The sequence below is a fragment of the Cryptomeria japonica genome, chromosome 1 (assembly GCF_030272615.1).
Source record: "Cryptomeria japonica chromosome 1, Sugi_1.0, whole genome shotgun sequence".
Classification (NCBI taxonomy): domain Eukaryota; kingdom Viridiplantae; phylum Streptophyta; class Pinopsida; order Cupressales; family Cupressaceae; genus Cryptomeria; species Cryptomeria japonica.
Window position 1 is genome coordinate 423,749,283 of NC_081405.1, and position 25,507 is coordinate 423,774,789.

Here is a 25,507-nt window from a genome sequence, read left to right on the forward strand (position 1 = left end):
GTCAAACATTGACTTAAAACATTGTTTTCTTTTAATTAGCACAACTTGATTTTGAGTTTGTACTTTTAACATATGTTGATTATGGTTCTGTAAAGCGGAAAAATTGAACCCTAGTCGTCCTCCCCTCCCCAACTCCGAGGAGAGAGAAGGGAGAGTCACTAGGGTTGATGGTTTTCACTTAGGAGGGACTTTACATTCAAAAGAGGGGTTGAAACCCACAAGATCCAATCCCACGCAATGCAAGATTGGATTCTATATGAGTTTCAAGGGTTGTGATAGCAAGGATACCCTCTTCTGTAAAGAAATGTAGATAGAAAGATTGAACTAGGAATGCATGTAAAGTGGGAAATATTCGCTTATAAACTGAGATAGGGATATAGGATGAAGCTGCGGACCTGGAATTAGCAGTAAAATGTCGAGACGGCGCTATCCTGCAAATTTGAACAAAAGTTGACAGGACGATGGCGCCCGGCGTGCACACGGTCCTCCGAAAAATCCGCGAAACGAAGGGGGATCTGTTCGTCTCTGCACAAGGATTCCAGATCTTCAATTTCAGCTGCGTACCTGCAACCTACACACAAAAAAGCGAAGACGATTGGGGGGTTAGGGATTAGGGGTTTGCCCTTAGGTCAAACCCCGGTTTTGGAATTAACCAAGAAATGAGAAATGCTGTAAATGTAAATGACTATAATGTAAAACAAGTACTAATACCTTGTTGTAAGGATGTTTGTATCCTTATATGTGAAGGTATAGATGTTGTTGTTTGTTGTATGTTGTATGTGATATGTGATCTCCTCTTCAATGGTTGAATCCTTGTCTTGAATGCAACACCTAGCCTTGAATGGAGACTTAGAATGATCAATTGAAGGAATGTTTGAATGCTTGAATGCTTGAATGTTTGAGTATCGTTTCCACGTCTTGTACACATATGTCCCTCCTCCTCAAATGGGAGAGGAAATGTAGTTTTTATACTTGCCAATTAGGGTTGATAGACTGATTTTCCCGACCTTAGGCCGACCAGGAAATGTTATTTTCCAAATTGCAAACAAAAAGGCCCGAAGTCCCATAAGAGACCGGGCCCAAAATAGGGCCAGGGACCAGGGCGCTGGGCGCCATGGTCTTGGGGGACCAAGGCGCTGGGCGCCCTAGTCCTGAAGGACCAGGGCGCTGGGCGCCATGGTCCCACCTCCAGGGACAACAGGGTGCAAGGAGGATTAGGCCAGGGTGCTGAAAAATGCAGTTTTTGATGTTGTGGACAAGTTTCGGGGTCTCCATTCAGGTTCAGTGTTGCGTCGCCATCGTGAAGACCCAAATGCAGTCGAAATTGCAAGTGTCACAATTTTAGGACGCTACATTTAGCCCCCACTTTAGCGGGAGTATAAGCGTACGCTCATACTTCCGGTAAAGTACAAGGAAACAATATTGAAAAACTTTCACCACGTCAAGGAGGCAAGATACACCCAGCCCCCGGTGGACTAAGGATCTTACGACTTCGATTGACAAAGTAAAAGGGAAGATCACGAGGGAGAACCATGACTGTCAATAGTAGGGTTCCCTCACTATGAGTCATGCAAGAAAGATATCAAAAATTTTCAAGGCAAAGCTAAATTTGCCTAGAAATTTTCAAGTATCTTGAAAAGATATGAACGGGATGTATGCCCCCCTACGTTAAAGCGATCGCACACGCCTCATCGGGGGTGATTGCTTTAAGGTAGTGATACATATAAGAAATGAGAAAGGAAAGGAGCACGTTATCACAAGGATTTAGCCCCCAAGTGTGAGTTAAGCCCAAGGATAATAGACACAAAACACAAAGCATAAGGTGACTTCGCTTTCCTCAGGGTCAGTATGCTGTATGATTATTCATGTATATCATATGTATGTATGCATAATTGTTCTTCATTCCCCAATCAAGGAAGGTCACCTAGAAGAAGGGAACACATGTGTCTTTTGAGTCAACATGAGAGAGATCGAGAGATCTCAATGTTTTGCATCGTCCTTAAGTAGACAACACTAAGGACAACAAATAGAAGAATGAGAGTAACATATAGAAGAAGTAACAAAAGAGAGGAGGAGAGAATCTGCTATGCTAATGAAACTAGTCTAGCACGTCATCTACCCCCCGATCTTGCTGATCAATGTTTCGGGAAGGTAGGGAACATGCTAGAGGAGGAACATTCAACACAGCAGATGGAGCTATCACAAGATCCAAACAAGGGCTATGTTCATATCCCAAGCCGCGGTGTTCTTGTCTAGGAGCTAGGATAAGTGCTTTAGAAAATGCGTTAGATAGATAATTATCAACATCAACATGTTCATATTCACTATCAGAATGTAAAGAAGTAACATTTTCATCTATATCATCATCAAGATTTATAAAAATAGGATCTTTAACTCGCACAGGATCAAGACCATCATGCATCTTATGTTTAGGAGATTTTGGCTCAATTTCCGGCTGAGGAGAAAATGGAATAATACTAGTTGAAGGTGTTTTTGGGGATTGCAAAGTTTGAGCTCTAAGACGACGCTTTCACCGGCGTTCACATGCAGAACGATTTCATCTAGTCTTAGTAGGAAGTTGCGAAGATTGAGGAGGAGGAATGTTCTCATCCTTATCACTTGGGTGTTTAGGTTGTGGTCAATTAGGTTGAACAATAGGAGAAGAGGAAGGTCTCTTCTCTCCATAAGAGGAAGGAGGAGGAACTGCTCCATATAAGGGAGGAATATTTGGTTTAGGAAGGAGGCCAAGTCCATCATGACGAGGAGGGATAGGTCTACTTTTAGGAAGTTTATTAGATATAGGCATAGTCACATCCATAGGGATGGGTTGGGAATCTTCTTGAGGAAAGACATTAATTTTATCTTTCAAAGGAAGAACTTCCTTCTCAAGAATGATAGGAATGTCAAGTTTGGGTGTTCTAGGTTCACTTAGAGATAGGATCATATCTTTTTTCCACTTTTAATAAGATTTGAAAAGATGATCACTTCACGGAGGAAGGGGTTGGAATTGTTTAGGCCAAAAATAATCAATAGGAACGCTAGAAGTTCTTTCAGCTGGTTTAAAGAGACTATGATTGACAGTAACAACTTCACCATTATGGGGAAATTTCAAACATTTGTGAATAGGAGAAGCAATAGCTTTCATGGAAGACAGCCAAGGATAGCCTAGCTTCACACGAAATTGTTCGGATGATGGAATAATAGCAAAGTCCACATCAAGGGATTTGTTATGGACCTCAATAGGTAATGTAATAGAACCAATTGTAGGAGAAGAAAATGCATCAAATAGTTTCACAACCACATTTGTTTCATCATAGATCACTTGATTCAATTGCAAAGTAAAAAGAAATTCTTCAGTAATGACATTAACCATGCAAGAAGGATCAATAAGCACTCCACGGCAAGGTGTATTCTTGACTTTTGCAACTATATATAAAGGACCATCAGGTGCCCTGATAGTTTCGCTAGAATCAAAGGTGATGGAAAGTTCTTTAGGGATTTTCTGCTGCTCCACAAAGTTAATCACATTCGGAGTCATAGACACAAGATCATCAGGTGAGACAGAGGAATCAGTAGTATCAATCGCATTAGAGGTATGAGAAGGTAATGGATCAGTAAAAATCTGAAGATTTTGGTTAGGAGGAGCTACAGATGTATTGCCTTTATCATTCACTCCAGAAACAGAGATAGTATTATTATCAATCAAATCTTGAATTTTACCCTTTAAAGCAAAACATTTTTCAGTATCATGCCCAGGTTGACGATGAAATTGACAAAAAGATTTGTTATCAAAATAGGGTGAAGTAATCTTTGTAGGATCAATTTGCCTTATAGGAGGAAGAGTAAGCACATTTTGTTCCAATAATTTATTCATAATACTATGCAATGATTCATTCAAAGGAGTAAACTTTCTTTCTTTCTTGAAAAACTTAGAAATAGGAGACACACCTGATGCTGCATTCACATTGTTGTTGATGATGTTTTCATTGAATTTAATGGACTCTCTATTCGGTTTAAACTTCCCAAATGGTTGTTGACTACTATCACCCTTATCACTCGGAGCCATAGGATGTGATTGTTCCATTTGACTCATAGTCAGTTGATAATTGTGAAGAGTTGCGCACAACTGTTGGAAAGAAGTAAACTCAGAAAACAGGAGTTTTTCTCTAATGTCTTTTTGTAAATTAGAAATAAAGATTCTTTGAATATCATTGTCAGGCACTGGAAAGGAAATTTGAGCATACAAATGTTTATATCTACCAATGAAATCAGTCACTTTTTCTTTAACACCTTCTTTACAATGCATTAAATCAATAAAAGTAACTTTAGGACTTATATTGTTTTGAAATTGTTGAATGAAAGCATTTGCAAGTTGTTCGAAAGAAGTAATAGAATAGGAAGGCAATGAGCAATACCATTGTAGGGCTTTGTCTCTTAATGTTCTAGTAAACAGTTTTGCAAGCAACCTTTGGTCATAAGCAAAATCAGTACATATTGTTTGAAAGGTCTTAACATGTGTTAGAGGATCACCCTTACCATTATAAAGTTCCAAGTGCGGAATTTCAACATGTTTAGGGGGGATAGCTCGAACAATGTCAAGAGAAAGTGGGCTCGCGACATCAAATGTGGGCACACTAAACTTAGATTGGTTCATAGAGGCAATTTGTTGTTGTAAAGAAGAGACAGTTTGTGCAAGATTGTTAATGGTCGCTTCAGTCGAAGAGTTCATATTAGACGTGTTAGATTGTGATGGAGGTGTTATGTTATTGAAAGAAGGTAGAGAGTAAGGTGGTGGGACACTATGATAGTTAGTCATAGGAGATGATTGGACAGGAGGAACACTACAAGGAGGAATGGAAGGGTTAAATGAATTTCCCCCTTGCGTCATGTTCATTTGTGGAGATATAATAGGAACACTCATTGAAGGAATGAATGAAGGAAGAGGGTTAATTGAAGAAGAAGGATTTCCCCCATGATTAGTGATCATAGGAGGAATGTCTTGTATTGAAGTAGTCATTATGTTTGATGTAAAAGTAGGTATACTAGCAATAGGAGTTGTCAAAGGAATAGAATGATTAACTTGAGTAGGAGGTTGTGTATAACCCAAAGTTTCGGCACAACTTTTCATAGGCATCACATTCGAATCCACAATGTGTGCAATACCACGCAAAATATCAATTCCATTCTTATCACTTTGAAGCATACGTTTTAGACCCTCAATTAAAGGAAGAGCTTGACTATCAGGGTATTCTTGAGACATCCATTGTCGAAAATCGTCAAATTGGTTATCCAATTTTGAAAGTTGTTCTACAGAAACCTCATGGAGAGCTTCTTCATCATTAAGAGGATTAGAGGAATTACCCATGTCCTCGTTAAAAAGGCCATTCAAATTAGGTTCCATCTCCTCAGTAATTAAACCTTGGAAAGACTTAATTCTAAGGCTTCGTCTAACGGGAATAGTGTAGGTAGGACTTATTGTTGTAAAACTCATGCACTAAAGAAAGAGAGAAGATTTTGAATTTTAGAGGTAGCAAATTTCAGTAAAACCAGCCAGTCTTCTAGATTTAAGCTGTTAAATACAATCAGGACAATCTCCCGAAATTTCGGAAAAAATGTCAGGGACCGTGGCGCTCGGGGTGCACACGGTCCTCGCAACTTTTTTCAAAATTTGCAGGGATGAAAGTTATGATGATTTTACAGCTAACCTGAAAAAATTGAGTGATTTTACGATCTGTAGATAGGCCAAATTAAAGTTGCAATCTCAAAATTGAACCCTACCAAGATTGTCGAAAAATGCAAAATTTGAATTTTGAAAAAGAGAGGGAAACTGAAATTTTGAATTTTATGATTTTAGAGGGAATACCAAAAGCAATGCAAGTTTTGAAATTTGAAAGTTGACTCAATTTCATGCAAAATTCAATTTTGAAAGCGGAAATCAAAGTTGTTGTAATTAAGCACTTAATTTCAAAAGTCACAAATTGCAAAAATTTGAATAAATCACTGAAATTTTGAATGAATGATAACACACTTTTCAGATTTAGGACTGTAAGAAACACAATTTTGACACAAATTTCAATTTCAACAATTTTTGAATGATTAGAAGCCTCAATCCAAGCAATCGCTAGACCAACTTTGACCATAATTTTGAAGGTGTTAAAATTGATAAAATCAGCCAAAATTCTGGATTTTAGCAGAAAAATACAGTAAGATCTAGCTCCCGAAATTTCGGAAAAAATGTCGGGGACGATGGCGCTCGGGGTGCACACGGTCCTCGCAACTTTTTTCCAAATTTTCAGGGATGAAAGATATTGTGATTTTATTGCGGAATCCAAAGTTACAGCTGATTTGGAGATGTTTTGATCAGTGAAATTGTCGGACAAAGGTTGAATTAGGAAGGTTTCAAAAATTAGGGTTTTGACACTTAACCACTTAATTTTCAAAATTAAAGCACAAATATGAATTGATAATTTATAATAGAAGGGCAGATCTGAAACAAGCATTAACAATTAAACATTTCACAAGCTCAATTACTTAAAAAGAAAATTTAGGGTTTTTATGCAATTAACCTCTAAAAATTTTGCAAAAGATCAAACATGGAAACGTAATCAAGGAATCCAATTTTCAGATCTAACCATGAATAATCAAAAAGGATTTTCACATCGAGTTCACCAAAATGTAAAGCGGAAAAATTGAACCCTAGTCGTCCTCCCCTCCCCAACTCCAAGGAGAGAGAAGGGAGAGTCACTAGGGTTGATGGTTTTCACTTAGGAGGGACTTTACATTCAAAAGAGGGGTTGAAACCCACAAGATCCAATCCCACGCAATGCAAGATTGGATTCTATATGAGTTTCAAGGGTTGTGATAGCAAGGATACCCTCTTTTGTAAAGAAATGTAGATAGAAAGATTGAACTAGGAATGCATGTAAAGTGGGAAATATTCGCTTATAAACTGAGATAGGGATATAGGATGAAGTTGCGGACCTGGAATTAGCAGTAAAATGTCGAGACGGCGCTGTCCTGCAAATTTGAGCAAAAGTTGACGGGACGATGGCGCTTGGCGTGCACACGATCCTCCGAAAAATCCGCGAAACGAAGGGGGATCTGTTCGTCTCTGCACAAGGATTCCAGATCTTCAATTTCAACTGCGTACTTGCAACCTACACACAGAAAAGCGAAGACGATTGGGGGGTTAGGGATTAGGGGTTTGCCCTTAGGTCAAACCCTGGTTTTGGAATTAACCAAGAAATGAGAAATGTTGTAAATGTAAATGACTGTAATGTAAAACAAGTACTAATACCTTGTTGTAAGGATGTTTGTATCCTTATATGCGAAGGTATAGATGTTGTTGTTTGTTGTATGTTGTATGTGATATGTGATCTCCTCTTCAATGGTTGAATCCTTGTCTTGAATGCAACACCTAGCCTTGAATGGAGACTTAGAATGATCAATTGAAGGAATGTTTGAATGCTTGAATGCTTGAATGTTTGAGTATCGTTTCCACGTCTTGTACACATATGTCCCTCCTCCTCAAATGGGAGAGGAAATGTAGTTTTTATACTTGCCAATTAGGATTGATAGACTGATTTTCCCGACCTTAGGCCGACCAGGAAATGTTATTTTCCAAATTGCAAACAAAAAGGCCCGAAGTCCCATAGGAGACCGGGCCCAAAATAGGGCCAGGGACTAGGGCGCTGGGCGCCATGGTCCCACCTCCAGGGACAGTAGGGTGCAAGGAGGATCAGGCCAGGGTGTTGAAAAATGCAGTTTTTGATGTTGTGGACAAGTTTCGGGGTCTCCATTCAGGTTCAGTGTTGCGTCGCCATCGTGAAGACCCAAATGCAGTCGAAATTGCAAGTGTCACAATTTTAGGACGCTACAGGTTCTTTGCATAGCAATATAATGTAAAAATCTATTTTTATAGATACAAGTACACATTTCATGATAACTCAAATTATGCAAGAGAAGAGTCAGTAGTAACTAGTCCTATATCAGTAGGCTACAATTTGGATAAAATCGTAACATTGTAATGCTCATGTGAGGGTTGTGTTTGTGTGTGCGAATAATGTATTTATCTTTTGGAAGCAGTGAAGAAGTGTGAAGGAGCAGAATATGTGTTATGTGCTTAACCAGAACCGTAACCAAGCATGAGGAGATGCTATTCTATCAGTTCATGAGCTTCCAGATGTAATCGAAATGTTTTTGCAAGACAGTGAATCTTCCCCAGGGTTGTAGCCCTTGTTGTTGTTTTTTAGCAGTGAGCTCTAGGCAGTGTGCCTGAATGCATGTGCATTCCCCATTGTAGTATTTCATATACTTCTAACAGGGTATCATCTTATTGTGGGTAGGTTCTCACTGTGGTTTTTCTCTTAACCAGTTTTTCCACATCAAAAATCTTGGTGTTATGTGTGTTATTGATGTGGTGTTAATTTATGCTTTCATTGTTATTTATCAAATCTAAAATTGTGTTTGAGTTAAGTAAATTTTTTGAGAAAATTGATTCACACCCCCCCCCTCCTAGTTTTCTGCCCTTGTTGCCAACACATGTCAATGATAATGAATGATGAAACTCATCCAATCAGTGAGAAAATAAACAAGAGTTTGATGGATGCAATAAATTCAATAAGGAAAAGAGAAATGTCACACAACATGCATCAAAGAAACTTGATTTTCTTAATTTTGGTTTACTGATGTCTTAATATGTATGTATTTGAGGAATATTATTTGTTTATGAGATACATGATGTGCATACATTATAAATTATTGATATTATAACAAATAATAAGCAAGAAGTGGCCATGAAAGTAGATCCAACTTGTTATTTTAAAGAGGTGTATATTTCTAGTGTATTTGTCTAGTTGCTTGCATTATTTTGAGGTTATCTTAAGTAAAGTTAATAGCCTCTAAGTAATTTTATCTTGTAGGATAATGTTTTGTTCAAAGAATGCAAATTCATCTTATATGTAGAAGTTCCCAATCATTGCACAAGCCATCCAATTAAGTTTCTAGTTTTGTGGGCCTCATAATCTCTTTCATTATTACTTCTAGATTTAAATTAGATGTTTGAAATTTGTATTATGTGATGTCCTCATACATGAATTTATTAAGAGAAATAAATGAATTAAATTAAATAGAGAGCTTGAGAAACATTTTGAGTTTAAAGTGTTATCAATGTAAGGTTTATAAATGGGCTCATGTTGCTTACTTGTACCTCTCAACATAGTATAGTGTATCATGTGGTGTCTTTAGTGGTAGCAAGCCCAAGGCTTTATCAATTAGGCATGCTCTAATGTGTGGTGGCATATCTACATTTGTAGCATGGAACTCATATGGATACCTTGCGATGAGCCCCATTCACAATGTATCTTGATTGATGACACATAGTGCAAGGCCTTAGCAATTAAACCTTACGAGTGCACACTTTAACTATGTGTCATGTATTAATTGTAGGTCTTCATTTACATGTTGGATGATTCCTATGGCTAGTGATTGGTGCAAAATAGTGGAACCTATAATTGTGTGGCCAAATCCATGATACATGGTGCTACTTAATGTACGTAGTTGAGGGCTTAGTGGTTGTGCCTATTTTTTGATGGAGATTATTAGCATTTTGCACCAAATCTTCACTTTCTAACATTATAGTATCCAAACCATTAAGAATTTGAAGATGGATCAAACTATTAATTCGTGAATTTTTTTTGTGTAGAATCTTTTTTTTTTAATTAAAAAAAAAAAAAAAATTGAATATTTTTTACATAACTTTAAAGAACTTATTTTTATAGTAATCAACATTTTTTAGAAGTGATGTTTATGTCGTCATACAAAATATTTTTTATAGGAAGGATAAAATTCTAATTTTTAAAATATAAAATTGTCACACCAATATCTAGTGCATGGATAATTTTTCATTTTTTTTTGCTACATGTATGTTTTCTTATTAATTTTTGAAGTCACAATAATTATAATTTTGATAGAGGTGTGTGTTGTTATAAATTTTTGTTTGTATGCATTTGAGTTCACTTCTTTTTTTTGTTGAAATGGGGATATCAATACCTAGGAAAAAGATGTAATTTAGAATTTTTTTCTCTATTTCCTATTTTTCCAAATGTGTGAAACAAAGAACTTAATATTCATGAAAACCCTAAATTCACAAGAAATAAAAATATATATTAAGGAAATTAAATAAATTCAAAATTATACTTTTTGTAAATCTTATAATAAGGGCTACATACATAAAACATAACTTCTAAATGAATTCATTGGATCCCCCAAAAGGTAAAGTAAAAGTGGTTTATTGTTAACATTTTGATAGGCGCAAAGGAGACTCCATTGTAGGTATGATTTAAGAGTAGAGGGTTCTATCCAAGGGTGTTTGATCTAACCCTCTTCAGTTATGTTACCTATAAATTTTTAAACTTTTGATAAGTCGTTTCCTTCCGCTATTTTTCCCTTTTTCTCTTGTCGCAACCTTTCTAGACCGGACTGACTTGGGTAAGTTTGCATAAAGTCAGCACCTCTGGGGACTTAGACTTGTGGTCGCTTTCGAAGGAGTTTGATGATTTTGGACTTGCTCGATCTCTCGACTTTCCGATATTCCTCATGTTGTGATGAATGTTGAGCTTCCTCAATATTTTAAGGGATATCTTCCATTCCAAGTAGGGATATTCTGGCATCTAGTTTCTGATAGTTCTTATACTTAATATAAGAACAGATCCAATAGCCAACAAGATGAGAGGTGGGGTTTGAATCATACAAACTTAATCTTCCATAAAAACATCAGATTCAACCTCGGTAACATATATTTCAGTAATATAACCAAAACTGCTAAACATGCAAATTCAAAAGCATATAAACATCATAAACCTCATAACACCATATTTAACGTGGAAACCCAAATAGGGAAAAACCACTGTGGGATTTCGGACCCACTAAGAAATATACTCTTCTAGAGTATGCTCGATTAAAAGAAAATCCTGTTAAAGATTACAAACACATTGCTAGATGTGACCCGGTTAAGGGATCTCCCTCAGATCTGTTAGGATCTTCACCTTGTTAGAAGTGACCTTGTTAAAGGATTTCAAACACTCAATCAGAATGTCACCTTGCTAGAGGGTTTTACAAATAAGACTGTTAAGTCCACTCGGTTAAGAGATTTTCTGTCACCTTCACAAAATAACAGTAATAAAAATCTATCCGCATCTTCACATCTAAAATGCTAAAGCAGATTCTTATTTGTTCAATACAATCTAGACATAGAACTAATCTTGTCTATCTGTTGGGCTTCTATACTCTGTTATTCAAACAGGTCTTCAAGCTTATGTGCTCGGTAATCACTATGTAGCATCCCTGTGCATACATTTGCCCGCATACATTGTTTATCAACAGTTCCCTATTTATAAACAATTAGCTAGCCACTTAATCTTCTTGATCACATTTCCCATGATCAATCATAGCCATCAGATCTTCAAATTTGACCAGGTTCAATGTATCCCTCGATCTGAAAAATGTTTTACCCCACCTTGGAACTTGTGCTAGGGTATTGCGGTTCAATCTGAACTATAGATCTTCCTGTCGATCTTCGATTGCCATAGATTCTTAACAAAATTTATTTACAGCATACCAATCATTTAATCAGTTCGAGCTCATCAGCTTCCTTCATTAAATAACGAATGTAACCATTTAATGTATTCTATTACAGCTCGGTTACAACTCGGTAACAACTTGGTTACAACTCGGTAAATACTAAACTTCACTCGATAGACATTCTGCCTTCATTAACCGATAGCGATAACCTTAGGGTTTACCGACTAGGTTCTTTGCTTGGTAACATAGTATAGTATTAACCTTACAATTTACAACATATGTATGATGTTAAAACAATCTAAACATCATAATCTCATCATTGTCTGACTCGGTAATAGTTGTCCATTGAATACCTTATTCATCCCCTTATTCATCATAATCTTTCTGTGTCTTTTACCGACATCTTTATATTCTTCAAATCATACTTCTCAAGATATGGCAACATCACACTAAATTAGAAAATCAATTTCTTGACATCAATGACAAAATAATAATATCAAGACAGTAAACATCCTTAATCAGTTATATCCATAATCATCAACAACCTTCTCAATATCCTTATTGAAATGCCAACAATCTTTCATTGTCTGTTATAATGCCAAATGCTAACAATCTCCCCCTTTGGCATTGATGGCAAAACCAATTGATTTGACCTTAAAAAGATTCAAATTGTTGTGATTCTGAAATGCTGAAATGCTCTCTTGTTGTCATTAGACTTCTCCCCCATACATTAGACTTCTCCTCTTTTCTTCAATCTTCTTTCCAATCTTCAGTCTTCTCCCCCTTTGACAACAATGCCAAAAAAGTAAAGAACTAAAACATAATTTCTTCCTGTATGAAGTGAATTATTGCTGTAATGTGTCAATTCAGTCTCGGTCAGAGCATTTTGTCTTCAATTCTTGTTCCTTGTATTGTTTCCTGTAATATTTCTTGTACACCTTTATAAAACCTCCTAAAGTGTGTAAATCAACATCAACTCCTAAAAGATATTCGATAGAGTCATCGGATTGATGCTTTCACCGAACTCGGTCAGTGAGTAGAAGATAGGGGTAGGACCCCTAACTTACTTCTGAGATATTCAAAAGTGTCCCTTGGTAGTGGCTTGGTGAAGATATCTGCTATTTGTTCCTTTGTGCTAACATACTCCAACACCACTTTCTTCTCTTGAGCTTCTTCTCTAAGATAATGATATTTGATAGAGATGTGCTTTGTCTTAGAGTGCATAACATGATTCTTTGAAATATTAATGGCACTAGTATTGTCACAGAATATAGTTACTGGCTTGGTAACTTTCTCATTTATTCCTTCCAACAGTTGTTTGATCCATGCAATGTTGGTACAATTCAATGCTGCAGCAACGTATTTAGCATCTACTGTTGACTATGAAACACATCCTTGTTTCTTGCTAAGCCAACTCACTAGTCTTTCTCCTAAAAGGAAAGCTCCTCCACTTATGCTTTTCTTATCATCAATGTTGCCTGCCCAATCAGCATCAGTATAAACTTTTAAATCAAAATCATTTCCTTTCTGATATACTAAGCCATAATCCTCTGTGCCTTTCAAGTATCTAAAAATTCTTTTGATTGCTATCATGTGTTTTTCCTTAGGATCTATAGAGAATCTTGCAACTATACCTATTGCATGTGCTATGTCTAGTCTGCTGTGAACAACATATTGTAGCTTTCCAATCATGGATTGGTAAAGTGTCTCATCAACAGATGTAGATTCATCATTCTTTGATAATTTACAGTTGGTAGTCATAAGAGTACTTACTGGTTTTGAATCCTCCATTCCAAATTTCTTCAAGATTTCCTTTATGTACTTGGATTGAGTAATGAAAATCTCATTTTTCATTTGCAGTATCTGTAAACCTATAAAATACTTTATCTCACCGATTAATGACATCTCAAATTCTTTTCTCATTTCATTTCCAAAGTTCTTACATAGAGAGTCATTTCCACAAAATATAATATCATCAACAAATATGGCTGAGATCAGTATTCCATTTTCATCATTCTTCATGTATATATTGTTTTTCTCACTTGTCCTTATAAAACCAATCTTAATCAAATAAGAGTGTAATCTTTCATACCATGCTCTAGGTGCTTGTTTCAAACCATATAAATCTTTGTTCAATTTACATACCTGAACTTTATTCTTGTCTTCAACAAATCCTTCAGGTTGTTCAATAAAAACTTCTTCTTCTAATATTCCATTCAGAAATGCAGATTTGACATCCATTTGATATACCTTGAAGTTTTTGAAAGCAGCATATGCCAACAATGTTCTTACTCCTTCAAGTCTAGCAACAGGTGCAAAAGTTTCACCATAATCAATTCCTTCTTCTTGAGCATAACCTTTGCAAACTAGTCTTTCTTTATTTCGAATGACTTCTCCTTTTTCATTTAGCTTGTTTCTAAAAATCCACTTTGTACCGATTACATTTTTGTCCTTTGGTCTGGGGATTAGTGTCCATGTGTCATTCTTCTTGATTTGATCAATCTCTTTTGTCATAGCATTTATCCAATATTCACTGTTAAATGCCTCTTTCACTATTCTCGGTTCAAATTCAGATATCAAACATGTGTTCTATCTCAGTTTGTTCCTTGTCATCACTGGATCATCCTTATCTCCTATAATCTGACTTGGTGCATGGTGTCTTCTGACATACTTGGCTAATACAGGCGCGGTAGGCTCTGTATGATCTTCTTAAGAGTACTTATACTTTCTTTCATTGTAATCATTAGATTCATCAAGATGAAAAGAACTAAATGTAGATTCAACTTTATTTACCGAAGATCCACTGTTATCAAAGTTACTTAACTCAAATGCATGTAGCTTACCAATAGTAGCATCTAAAGAAACTGGCATATTAGGTACAGACCTCAATTCATTGATTGCAGAGACTCGGATTGCATAAGCCGGTAGAAGGGTTCTTAACAACTTACTTGTTATATCCTTTTCTTCAATAGTTCCACATGCTCCTTTGATTTGGTTGACAATCTCTTTTAGTCTTGTACTATACTGAGTTATGTTCTCACCTTCATTCATCCTCATGGATTCAAGTTGTCCTCTTAGACTATCTACTTTTGCTCTTTGAACATGTTCATCTCCTCCATATACTGATATGAGCTTATTCCACATAGCCTTTGCATCATTGCAGCCTTCTAGATCATTAAACTCTGAATAAGTCAATGCAGATGTTATTTCAATCATTGCTTGAATATATTCTTGCTTTGCCTTTATCTCTTCCATAGTCAATGGATAGGTGCTCGATGTGATGAAATCATTCTCCAGATAATATACAGCATATTCTCCAACTCTTGATAGATGCAACTTCATCCTTTTCTGCCATGTAGAGAAACTTGACTTGTTTAGCTTCGGTGCATCCCTCTTATACATCTTTGGATCTTTAACTCAAGTGCCTTTAAACTTTTCTTCTGGATCCCAAAGCTCTGATACCAATTGATAGTTCTGATTCTTAATATAAGTACAGATCCAATAGCCAACAAGATGAGAGGGGGGGGGGGGTGAATCATACAAACTTAATCTTCCATAAAAACATCAGATTCAACCTCGGTAACATATATTTCAGTAATATAACCAAAACTACTAAACATGCAAATTCAAAAGCATATAAACATCATAAACCTCATAACACCAGATTTAATGTGGAAACCCAAATAGGTAAAAACCACTGTGGGATTTCGGACCCACTAAGAAATATACTCTTCTAGAGTATGCTCGGTTAAAAGCAAATCCTATTAAAGATTACAAACACATTGCTAGATGTGATCCGGTTAAGGGATTTCCCTCAAATCTGTTAGGATCTTCACCTTGTTAGAAGTGACCTTGTTAAAGGATTTCAAACACTCAATCAGAATGTCACCTTGCTAGAGGGTTTTACAAATAAGACTGTTAAGTCCACTCGGTTAAGAGATTTTCTGTCACCTTCACAAAATAATAGTAATAAAAATCTATCTGCAGCTTCACATCTAAAATGCTAAAGCAGATTCTTATTTGTTCAATACAATCTAGACATAGAACTAATCTTGTCTATCTGTTGGGCTTCTATACTCTGTTACTCAAACAGGTCTTCAACCTTCTATGCTCAGTAATCACTATGTAGCATCCCCGTGCATACATTTGCCCGCATACATTGTTTATCAACAGTTCCCTATTTATAAACAATTAGCTAACCGCTTAATCTCCTTGATCACCTTTCCCATGATCAATCATAGCCATCAGATCTTCAAACTTGACCGGGTTCAATGTATCATTCGATTTGAAAAATGTTTTACCCCGCCTTGGAACTTGCATACATTTCTTGGAACTTGTGCTAGGGTATTGTGGTTCAATCTGAACTGTAGATCTTCCTACCGATCTTCCATTGCCATAGATTCTTAACAAACTTTATTTACGGCATACCAATCATTTAATCAGTTCCATCTCATCAACTTCCTTCATTAAATAACGCATGTAACCATTTAATGTATTTTGTTACAGCTCGGTTACAACTTAGTAAATACTAAACTTCACTCGGTAGACATTCTGCCTTCATTAACCGATAGTGATAACCTTAGGGTTTACCGACTAGGTTCCTTAGGGTTTACCGACTAGGTTCTTTGCTTGGTAACATAGTATAGTATTAACCTTACAATTTACAACATATGTATGATGTTAAAACAATCTAAACATCATAATCTCATCATTGTCTGATTCGGTAATAGTTGCCCATTGAATACCTTATTCATCCCCTTATTCATCATAATCTTTCTGTGTCTTTTACCGACATCTTTATACTCTTCAAATCATAATTCTCAAGATATGGCAACATCATACTGAATTAGAAAATCAATTTCTTGACATCAATGACAAAATAATAATATCAAGATAGTAAACATCCTTAATCAGTTATATCCATAATCATCAACAACCTTCTCAATATCCTTATTGAAATGCCAACAATCTTTCATTGTCTGTTATAATGTCAAATGCTAACAATTTCAAGTTATTTCAGTACCTTGGGGTGGAAGCACGAGTGATGGTAAAGACAAGTCATGCCTGGGCGCCGTTGAAATTAAATAAACCTATCAGGTTGGTAAGAATAAATGCTTCCTGCCACTACTCTTGTTGCGTCATCAATTGCCACGTCATGCATTGCTTCCAAGGAGAAAATCAAGGGGAGATTTATGAAGTACCATCATTAATGGCCATTAAATAGCCAAGGATACGAAAAAGGTGGTGACATGCGCTACTTCATTTGATGTTGTCATTTTTGTAAAAAACCATTAAAGATAGATAAAGGAGGAAAATGTCATGATTTGCATGTATCAAAATGGTTTTGCCTCATGACGGTGAGTTGTCATTTCATAACCTAGATTTGAATTGGCCAGAGAAATATTTGGAGGATATAGTCTGACAGTTACGGTCTTTTGCATGGAAAGCACGAACTGATTTCAATGAATATAGGAGGGTCGTCACTATATTAGAAAAGATTGCAGAGCAAATTGAACATCACGAACAACGCTTGCAGGGCGAGCTCGCAGCGGGAAGGAACCTGAATAATTAGCTTTGACGAGATGGTTCTTAAAGCTAGTACAGTCGGATGTTGAAGAATTGCAGGAAGATATCATCATGGACTTGACGGAATTTTTCTGAGCTACTGTACTCGATGAGGAAGAGTTTACAAATCTCCTTCTAATACTAATTGAAGAAGAGGAAATAGCAGAGGAGATTGACAAAGAGATTGCAGAACGACACCCGATGTCAGATCCTAAGTCCAGTGACTTATAGCTTTGTGGTCTTCTTATGTGATTTGGACTTTGTTTCTTAGTAGATCTTTTTCTATTTTGATAACGGTCATGTTCAAGACCGTTATCGTTAGCAACCATTTCTTAAAATGGGAAAGACAAGATCTGAAAGGGTTATGAATAAGTAGTTTAGAAAATTTTGTAGGATCTTTTGGGCAAACTTTGTTTTTATCTTAAGAAAAAAAACTTCTTTAAACATTTTTCTGTTTACTGTTTCAAAAATAGAAAATTTGTTGGTGGCTTCAGATATTCGTAATCTTTGAATTATGGTGTGTGAATGCTTTTTGTTATTTTGAATGGTTATCGGTGGATGCATCTATATTTGAAGTGGTGGATGGTTTCAGTTTTTATATTGCTGCAAGAATATTTTCTTTGAATGGTATTTTGTAGCAATCTAGTTGTTTCAAAATCTTGGAAAATCTAAAAAAGTATTTTTATGTTGTGCATGCCTTTTCAAATCTTTCTGGTTAAAAGCTCTTTCCTTATTTGTTTTCTGGTTAAAATCATTTCAGTTAATTTCCATTCATTGAATATCATCAGAAGGTAGTTGCCAACTTGTAAAATAAGCAGAGAATCAATCAGTAATTAGTTTGTTTAGACTGGTTCAACTGCGGTTACATTTGTCACCTTTGTGGGCATGAGAATATAGAGTTAGGTGATAAATCCGTTAACCAACATATTTTTGGTGACTTTGCTAGGGAAGAATGAAAATAGAAGATTTATGAAAATTAGTGTGTCTTGGGAAACATTTTTAATGTCTTCTGATAAGAAGACTGTTGACTCTGTTTGCACAGATCCAAAGATGGGTTTTTAGTTAAACCTAAGTTAATACATGGTTAACACTTGAAAACAAGGAAGGATTTCCAGAACTACATTGTGTGAAATGCCCATGCCATGGGACCGACAAGGGCAACTAAGGGAAAGTGTAAAGTCAAGCCTGAAAAACTACTATTAGGTACCTTTGAAGAGGAGAAAAAATCAGAAGAATTTAAAAGGGCTTATGTTTCGAGTTGTTTTTTTTGAGGTTTTAAAAGTGACTTTCGATGTGGTACAGTTGATGATAAAGGTCACATCACTGAGGTTGAAGTGGAAAAGTACATAAGCATTTTTGGTGGAGTTGAAAAGAAGGAAAATCTGCCTCTAGTTGCTCCCCAAGATGGGCTCCTGTATGCAAGAGAGGGTGAAATCCTCCCAAGTTTTGATCCTATTCTTTTGAAATATGACAACCATATGTCATCATCTATCGCTTGCATGAATCATGTTCTAACTGTGGGTAACCCAGGGAAGGATTCTATGTCTAAAGGTCCTTTTATCGACTTCATTAGCTCTGTGCGGGACATAACATTAGAATAATATTTTCTTTCTTTTTCCAGAGAGCGGTCCCTTACACAGGGGATAAGAATTAAATGGAACCCTTTGAATCCCCTGTATTACCCTGTAGAATCCTATAAGGATACCCAGATGAGAAAGAATCCTCTTTTTGAAGTGATAAGCCCTCAGCTAATGAAACAACTGTCATTCCTCCATATTTTTGATGAGCCTAAGAAAGCCATCCTTGAGGATAGCTCTGATGATGATAAATTTTCTTCTTTATGCTATCATGCAGAGACAGGAAGTAGAGATGTTCAGTTACCAAGTCTAAAACCCAAGACCCTTGTCAATGATTATTTGTCTATTAATAAAATAATGGATAAATCCTCAACTGTTGAAATTATTGAGATGTCATCATGTGAAGTCTACATATAGGGCCATGATAGCTATGATGATATCTTTAAACCAAGTTGGGAGATGTATGATCAAAGACAGGATGCGCTGGTTAAAACTACTCAGAAGGATTATTGTCAGTTATCCCAAGCAAGTCATGAAGAGGTAAAAGGTCTGGTTCCAGAAGCCTATCATGAAGAATGGTTGTTTGGGCATCAATGCATCTACAAAATTTTGTGTCGGCGAAATCGAAAGCCTGGTCTGGAGATCATTATCTAACGTAGTTCATCTCAGTGATAACTCAATGATGAATGTATAGTACCAAACCGGTACTGAGAGGGGGGGTGAATCAGTATAGGCAAAAACACATTCCTAAAACCAGTTTGTCAGCAAACACTGTGCTTTGGCAGACAAACAGTAACACCGGTCTTAAACAAAGTACAACTAGCAAAACCCAGAATAACTGAGACAAGCATAAACCGGTTGACACTTATCCTTTCATACAATCTAATACTTCATTTCCATTTCACCCTAGTGCATGAACAGGTAATCTTGTCATCAAAAATATATAAATAGCTAGATCAACATGATTTAACTTCAGACACAAATCACTTAAACCATCACATGAATAACACCACACATGACACGCAGATTTTTCACATGGAAACCCAACTGGGAAAAACCACGATGGGGATGAATACCCACAAGTTGTTTTTGAACTCTTTAGAAGTCCGCTTTGTTAGGAGCCTTGTCCGGTTAAAGACTGATACAATAGGTTCTGTTAGGAACCAATCCTGTTAGGGATCACCCGGTTAAGGGATGGCTAGAATACCTGGTTAAGGGTTAAACCCTGTTAAGGTTACCTTGTTAGAGGATTTCAAGAACTCAATGGTTTTGAGTCACCCTGTCAAAGGATTTATAGTAAGCTGGTTAAATCTACCTTGTTAAGGGATTTCCCAACTATTGAAGTGGTTAGAGATCAATAGGTATTACAATGATCTGGTAACAATACTCAATGCCAATGCAGATCCGCTTTAGCTCCTCTTCACCTTCTGCACTTACACTCTGCAAGTATCACTTCTTTCCTCTGGTATGGCAAGAATCACATATCTCTTCACTTGGATACACACACACAACTTTTGCCAACAACCTCAGAAAGAAACACAACATTGACCTTATAGGAAACAGGTAGGTCGATAGCATAAACCCTAAACCCTAAACCTATTAGGTTAAGCAATTCAAACAATTCAATCCTGACCGTTGAGCACATTGCATTAAATGCAACAGTCTTGAACCAATCTCAAGACGTTCTCCATCGTTCATTTTCCACTACTTTCATGGCGGCTAATAACCCATCACGCGTTTTCACCGTTTACAGACTTTGTACATTCCCGAGGTAGATAGGAACAATCTCCTTCATGCAAGATCCTTCACGCACACAAGGCTGACGTGGCAACATGATTTGTTCTTAATTATAATGCTAACTCATCACACAAAGTCATCGGTTGAGTCACACAGGCTTGAAGCACTTCAATTGAAAACCCTGAAGTTGAGACTACCAGCCGGTAGTCATACAAAGCTTCCATGTATCGGTTCCCATATCAACATGTCGGTTCACCTTGAACAAACACACCGCTTCACTTTGGAACATATACCGGTTCACAATGTTATACCAGTTCTCACATATACCAGTTCTTGGTAACATATCGGTTCTCTCTTCTTCAGCATATTGACATCAATGACAACATACAGTGTCATCATGTCCTCATACTGGTTCCCATAATGCCAACACTCAGGTCATGTCATGCATCCCAAACCCTCTTTTCCGCACATGTATATATTTCTCTCGACCCGTAAATGGTTTCGCTTGAATAATATTGCCCTCCTTCATCATAAGGCCCTTATGACTGTGTACATATTTAGATTCTATTTTTGGCTTGTTGTGGGTATAGCTTGTTTTGTTTTCTGTTTTTGGCTTGTAAGCCTTGAGTTTTGCCTAGTCGCCCCTCTACCCTACTACTAAGCAGTGCCCTTTCCTTCTATTACGCCTGACTCCGTTGCCCAATTTTACATGAACTGGTCCAAGTTCTGGAGTTCTCTGTGTCTTTCTATTCGTAGTCCCCATTCAAATCCTATATGTTACCTATAAATTTTTAAACTTTTGATAAGTTATTTCCCTTCGCTATTTTTCCCATTCGCTCTTGTCGTGACCTTTCTGAATTTCCTAACTTTTGTTGCGAGGTTCCCAAATTCTAGAACCGCCCGATCACCCAACCAACTTGGGGAAGTCTACATAAAGTTGGCACCTCTAGGGAATCGTACTTGTGGTCACTTTCGAAAGGAGTTTGATGATTTTGGACTTGCCCGGTCTCCTGACTTTTCAATATTCCTCATGTTGTGATGAATGTTGAGCTTCCTTAATATTTTAAGGGATAACTTCCATTCTAAGTAAGGATATTCTGGCATGTAGTTTCAATTTATTTCAGTACCTTGGGGTGGCAGCACGAGTGATGGTAAAGATAGGTCATGCCCGGCCATCGCCAAAATTATATAAACCTATCAGGTCGATAAGAATAACTGCTTCCTATCACTACTCTTGTTGCCTCATCAATTGCCATGTCATGCATTGCTTCTAGGGAGAAAATCAAGGGGATATTTATGAACTACCATCATTAATGGCCATTAAACAGCCAAGGATACGAAAAAGGTGGTGGCATGCGTTACTTCATTTGATGTTGTCATTTTTGCAGAAAACATTAAAGATAGCTAAAGGAGGAAAATGTCATGATTTTCACGTATTAGAATGGTTTTGCCTCATGACGGTGAGCTGTCATTTCATAACCTAGATTTGAATTGGCTAGAGAAAGATCAGGAGGTTATAGTCTGACAATTAAGGTCTTTTGCATGGAAAGCACAAACTGATTTCAAGGAATATTGGAGGGCCATCACCATATTAGACAAGATTGCAGAGCAAGCTGAACATCACGAATAATGCTTGCAAGGCGAGCTCGCAGTGAGAAGGAACCCAAATAATTAGCTTCGACAAGATGGTTCTTAAAGCTAAGAAAGGCCCTATGGTACAGTCGGATGTTCAAGAATTGTAGGAAGATATCATCATGGACTTGACGAACTTTTTCCAAGCTATTGTACTCGTTGAAGAAGATTTTCCAGATCTCCTTTTGACACTAATTGAAGAAGAGGAAATAGTGAAAGAGATTGACAAACAGATTGCAGAATAGCACCCGACACCCGATGTTGGAGCCTGTCCGGTGACTTTATAGCTTTGTGGTCTTGTTATGTGATTTGGACTTTGTTGCTTAGTAGATCTTTTTTGGTTTTGATAATGGTCATGTTCAAGACCGTTATCTATAGCAACTATTTCTTGAAATGAGAAAGACAATATATGAAAGGGTTATAAATAAGTAGTTTAGAAAAAAATTAAGGATCTTTTGGGCAAACTTTGTTTTTATCTTAAGAACAAAAACTTCTTTAAACATTTTTTTGTTTACTGTTTCAAAAATAGAAAATTTGTTGGTGGCTTCCAATATTCGTAATCTTTGAATTATGGTGTGTGAATGCTTTCTGTTCTTTTGAATGGTTATCAATGGATGCATCTATATTTGAAGTGGTGGATTGTTTCAACTTTTCTATTGTTGCAAGACTATTGTCTTTGAATGGTATTTTGTAGCAATCTATTTGTTTCAGAATCTTGGAAAATCTAAAAAGTATTATTATGTTGTACATGCCTTTTCAAATCTTTCTGGTTAAAATCTTTTTCCTTATTTACTTTTTGGTTAAAAGAATTTTAGTTAATTTCCATTCATTGAATATCATTAGAAGATAGTTGCCACCTTGTAAAATAAGCAAAGAATCAGTCAGTAATTAGTTTGTTTAGATTGGTTCAACTGTGGTTACATTTGTCACCTTTGTGGGCGTGAGAGTATAGAGTTAGGTGATAAATCCGTTAACCAACAGATTTTTGGCATCTCTGCTGGGGAAGAAAGAAAATAGAAGATTTATGAAAATTAGTGTGTTTTGGGAAACATTTTTAATGTCTTCTGATAAAAAGACTGGCGACTATGTTTTCACAGATCCAGAGAAGGGTTTTCAGTGTAAGGAAGTTAAGTAGCAGAACAACTTCCTACACTAACCTTGAGAGGAGGGTAATGCAAAAACATTTACAGATCATCACAACAGTTACAGAAAATAGAAATACTCATAAATAACATTCATACCATAACATAGTGATTTACGTGGGGAAAACCCTTTCGAGAGAAAAACCCCACACTCCAAAAGTCACCCAATATATTATTCAGCAATTAAAACATATTGCAATATACTTGTAAAGCAATCTCTTCGCAAGAGTACCACTAATCATAGATTCATAGGTAACTCAATATCCATAAGACTCTTGCACACAACCTCTATCTCATGCACCTCATATATCGAAGATACAATATAAGAAATCATCAAACGGTATTACAAAACCATGGGCTAAAACTACCCAATAAGGTGTAGCCGACCTTATCTCCCTTCTAGATGCCCTATGATGTGTCCCTCCCTTTTTATAGCTCATTTATGTGTTCTATGTATTTTATATTTCCTATTTCAAGAGTACAAGCTTTCGAAGGCCATAACTTGTGAACCGTGTGTCCAATTGATGAATCATTTAAAGCGTCGAAAAGCTTGCAAAGTGCTCCATTGCATCATAAATGGATACATTGTTTATGCAAACTTTTTTAGGGTTTTTTAGGCCTCTGAAGTCATCAAAATCAAATTTAAACCTTTCATTGGACCCCTCCAAAATGAAAAATTTAATATCTTCAAAACTAGTTGGGATCTTGCGACGTAACTTTACCGAAATGATTATCTAGCCAACCAGAAGCTTTGGGGAGAAATTTGCACCATTTCGTGCCCAAATGAAAACTTACTATAAATAGTAATCTTATGTAAATACAAGGTTGAGACACCATTTTCCCAACAAATCTCCCACTTGTCGAACACCTTGCAAGAGCAAAAGGAGTATCAACACAATGAATCAATTACTAGGGGCCATTAGGCCCATAGACTCCAAACACCATCTGAACTTCTCTGTGCTCACAACCTTAGTTAAAGCATTGGCAACATTCATCAAAGTTTCTACCTTAACCAGCTTCAACCTACCATCTTCGACCATATCTTTGATAAAATGATACTGAACATCAATGTGCTTGGTCCGAGCATGAAATGTCGAGTTCTTAGCTAGGGAGATCGCACTCTGATTGTCATAATAAATTGTCACGGGTCCTTGTTTTATTCCAATGTTTGAACACAATCTCTTAAGCCAAATGGCTTCTTTACAAGCATGAGTAGCTTCCATATACTCTACTTCAGTAGTGGACAAAGCAACCACGGCCTATCACTTACTCATCCAACTAGTTGCACCACCAAATAAAGTAAACACATAAGCACTAGTGGATCTTCTGCTATTAATATCACCTGCCTAGTCTGAATCCACATAACCATGAATATCAAGGGAAATCACGTCTCCAACCGAATTACCATGATAATACAAGAATACTCTGAGGTACCCTTCAAATATCTAAAGACTCTTTTGACTGCTTCCCAATGAACTCTACCATGATTAGACATATATCTGGACAGAACTCCCACTGCTTGGGAAATTTCTAGTCTAGTACAAACCATAGCATACATCAAACTTCCAACTGCACTTTGGTAAGGCACTCTGCTCATGTCTTCCATCTCCGATGGGGATGTAGGACAATCTTTAGCAGATAATTTTATTCCAATTGTAAAAGGAACACACAATGGTCTACAATCCTGCACGTTGAACCTTTTTAACACTGAATTCACATACTTACTATGGCCTAGCCATAGCTTTCTGTTCACTCTATCTCTTCTAATTTCCATCTCAAGAATTTGCTTTATTGCGCCAAGATCTTTCATTTCAAATTTAGCAGCGAGCTGAGACTTTAGGTCTAAAATCATACCTTTCCCTTTACCAATGAATAACATATCATCAACATACAATGCAATGTACAAGAAATAATCACCATCAGATTTATAATAAACACAATAATCTGACTTAGAATGCAAAAATCCCAAACTCAACACATTCATATCAAATTTTTGGTACCACATCCTAGGACTCTATTTGAGGCCATACAAATATATCTTTAATTTACAGACTAAATTACTTTTACCTTTCACCACATAATGCTCTTGCTATGTCATATAAATATCCTCCTCCAAATTACCATGAAGGAAAGTAGTTTTCACATCCATTTGCTCAACCTCTAAATCATAAGCAGCAACAATAGAAAGAAAAAATCTAATGGATGTCATTTTGGCAACAAGAGAAAATATCTCACCATAATCAACACCCTTTGTTGCTATTTACTAAGTTGTCA